General features: G+C 41.8%; 1 pseudogene; it reads right to left on the bottom strand.

Moving 5' to 3' along the window:
- Nucleotides 1-2,522: 2,522 nt before the first annotated feature.
- On the bottom strand, nt 2,523-2,959 carry LOC105075298 (small ribosomal subunit protein uS12-like; annotated as a pseudogene).
- Between the last annotated feature and the right edge of the window lie 855 nt (nt 2,960-3,814).

The raw sequence follows: 3,814 nt of genomic DNA, 5'->3' as shown, positions 1-3,814 counted from the left end.
TAAATGACTGATCTTAGAATTAAAATTTTAAAAAAAGCTTTAAACGTGATTGATTATCACAACATGATGCTATATTTCAAGACAGCATCTCTGTTTGCTGCACTCCAATCCACGAATCTGTTTGGAAATTCTCCTAGCTCCACGTCTTCCCCTTGATTTCATTTTATAATACAAAGAAGGGTTGAAAGTAAAAGGAAGAAAGACCTGCTCCAGAATGCAGAGGATGTGAGATGTAGCTGTGATATTTAGCAGTTTATGACATTAGTAAAGTCAATAAATGCAGCATTCATCAAGTCAATAACAGACACCGCACCATCTCTTTAGTTGCCCAGGCCAGAATACCTCCCTCTCCCTCACAGCACCCTGCTCCGGACCCATGACCCAGTGCTACTTCGTTTAACAAGAAAGTTCATCCAAAACAAGTCTACATCTCTCCACCTTTACCTCCTCTGTCATAAGCCACACTTTCTTTATTTCTTACTTGAAGAAGCCTCCTAACCAGCTTCCCTGCATCCACTGTGAATTCTCTCCAATGTCTTCTTCAGACAACATCCAAAAATGTTTGCACAATCACTAACATCATTATCCTCCTCAAGACCCTTCAATGGTTTTCTTTGGAAGAAAGGCCTAAATACTCAACACATAATCTCTAAGCGCGCCCCGCCGACTCCTCCAGGCCATTTGTTCCTACTAGTCTTTGCCCAGGTCTCAAGTTCTTGCCTGGGACCCTTCACACCTGCCCCTTATTATCCTTCTCACCTCTCAGCTCAAGGGACATTTCCTCAGTGAAGCTTCCAGACCCCTGCTGCACATCCAGCCAAATTCCTTTCTGCAAAGCATCAATTTCATCGGCAACTATCCACTAATTAGCAAACTGCTATTAACGTCTGTCTCACTGACAAGAATGAAAACTCCGTATGAGCTGAGACAACACCTGTTTTACCTCCAGCACTGATGCCAGTGCCCACCCACCCCCAGCCAACGACCCCGAGGGATAGATCAGTGTCTGGCGAAGTCAGACTGAGTGGCTCACTGCAGGGAAAGAGACAGCGACCATGTGGAACCCTGGGTGTGGGCGTCCCAGGAGAGGGTGAGATGCGCAGCTCGTTATAAAATTTGGGTTTGTGTTGGGTGATCTGTGGAAGAGTCGAAAAAAGGTGATTTTGCTCTGGATTGGGTGCTGTTAGAAAGTAAGGGCAATTCGATGGCTGGATATGCGAACTGTTTTTATTTAGGATGCAAGAGTGGCAATTTGGAAGTTAAAGCTGTAACTGGTAAAGAAACACCAGTGCCCCATTAGCTGGGAGACAGGCATGCTTGGCCATTTTTGTGCTTTGGGTTGTGCTATTTTATTTTGTCATCAGACATGATCATGCAGTGGTCTTGTTTTTGACTCACTCCATCATGATCACACAGTGACTCTGTGTGATGTAGGTACTTTGCGAAATTGGGGCTGCATGCTCAACGGGTAAACGTCATCAACTTGTTGTTACAGCCAGACTAGCTCAGCCAACAGGAGTGGGGTTATTTTGTTTTCTGTTTTTTGTTTTTTTTTTTAATTCTAATAACTGACACTGTGGTTTGGATGTAGAAGTTGCTCAACAAGTAAGTGCTGAAAAAATAAATGAATAAATTCAGGCTTCTGAACTTCAATAGTCTCACATTTTGGGGAATAATATTTCACTGGCCAAAAACAGACAAGAGGATAACTTTAGCCTCCTGCCACTTTAAAACCCTATGACTCTAAAGACTTTCAAAATTTATTTTCATATCCTTATGACAACATATGTAAAAGCACCCAGGTTTTATAGGAAAAGAAGCTAAATAATAGAATTTTGTGACTTGATAAAGACTTTATTATCTCTACCACAGTAGCACTTACTTTTTTTTATCACAAATATTAAAAGTGACTTTATTATTTTATGTTACATTTTTTTCAAGATTAAAACTTCAAATTTCTTTTTTTAATAATTGAACTATAGAGCACTTACTTTCTTAAACATATCATTTCATTCTTGCCCATTCGAACTCCATTCCATACACAAGTAAGCAATAAACTGAAAACTGAACTGCAGAAACCTAAGAACACATTTAGAATTTTCACCTGAATAAAGAGGAAGGAATACAATTTAATGGAGAAGACAAGAGGCACAAATTTAAAATATTGTTTCACGGGCCTTAATCTCTGGTAGAGAGGAAAATCTCACTTTGAGGACCCTCCCACAGCGGTACGGTGGGCAGAGGAAGGAGCAGAGGCCAAGGCCTTCTGGACTTTCACGTGTCTTAATGGTTACAGTACTCAAACTGTTTGAATAATATATACTTAACAATGGGTGGATTTTCTGGTATGTAAATTATAGCTCAATAAAGCTGTTAAAAAAACAAAAGTTGATGGAACTCTAGATTTGTGGTTTACCTAACTTGGGTCCAAAGTTTTTCACCCTTTTCCCTGTAGTGTCACTCTTTTTTTTCTTTTTTGGCGTATGGAAAATTTATTACTCTTGTGCTTTCACTATCAAAACTTAGGGTCTTGGTCTTTCCTTCCTGCCTTTGTATAAAAGCCAAAGGAGAGACACTGGCTACTTTGACCACCTTAAGGTGGACTCCAGGAATGTCACCAACAGCGTGACCTTTGTGACCAAATCCAGCAACCAGAACTTTATCACTTTCCTCAGTAAAATTCAAACAACCATCATTGGGTTGAAAGGCTGTGATTTTTTTTTTTGCCATTCTTGATTAGCTGAACCCTGACACACTTCCTGATGGCAGAATTTGGCTGTTTGGCTTCAACCCCTACTTTTTCGAGCACAATTCCCTTTGCATGAGAAGCGCCTCCGAAAGGGTTGGCCTTCAGGGCTGTGCCCAAATTGGCTTCCTTGCACCGTTTATCACTCCACTTCTGGTCTCGCCGGTGGCTGCGGAGCTTCCCGGCAGTACGAAGACAGCAACACTTGCCCATCCTGCCGGCGCCATGGGGGGCCTGAGCAAAAGTATAGTGTCACCCTTTAAAAAACACCTTTCATCCAGAACTTCTCTCTACTATCTGCCACCACAAAGCTTCCCCCTTTAGGGAGGTTTTTTGAGGAATATGGGAAGCAGAAAAACTCCTCCTTCCTGCCACACTGGATCCCAAGCCCTGAATGGTTAGCAAGCAAACTCCACCCCAGCCACCAAGACAGTGGACTTGGTGTCCATAGGCCCTGGGCTTGAAATCCCAGCTCTAGAACTTCCTAGCTGAGCTGACAACTCACAGTCTTTAGTATTCACCTATAAAATAACAGTGAAATCACCACTTCCTACGATGTTTTGAGCTTATGCTCAGTACATATAAAGGACATGATGCAGGGCATGGCAATTACTAAGCCCTCCATAACTGGCAGCTTCAGTACTAAGAATTAAGCATGAAGAAATGAATGTGTTGAGAAGGTAGGTTATTAATGGGGCTGTTTTTCCTCCAGCGAGTTCTTCTTTTGTGCCAGATATATCAAGCTGTACCTTAGTTTTCTTCTGACATACAGAAGAGGAAGTAAGAGACCAAGTTGGCCAGGAAAAAGCATAGCAGAAAAGAATTTTGCCCTGTTCTTCTTATGCCTAAATATTACCAAAGTCTTACACTTTGGCCTCTTTCTCAAATGAAGCTACAACAGAGGCTGTAGGTGGATATTTTCTTAGGCAGGACCCCACAAAAGTCGGGGTGGCAAAACAAAATACCGATACTGCATCGTGAAACATCAGGGTGCTAAGTGGAGCTTTTTCAATTTTATTCAGTACAGTATAGCGTCTCACATGGTACTTCCTTCACTATTCCCCTAAA

Source organism: Camelus bactrianus, chromosome 2 (assembly GCF_048773025.1).
Source record: "Camelus bactrianus isolate YW-2024 breed Bactrian camel chromosome 2, ASM4877302v1, whole genome shotgun sequence".
Classification (NCBI taxonomy): Eukaryota; Metazoa; Chordata; class Mammalia; order Artiodactyla; family Camelidae; genus Camelus; species Camelus bactrianus.
This window is presented reverse-complemented; position numbering and strand designations above follow the sequence as displayed.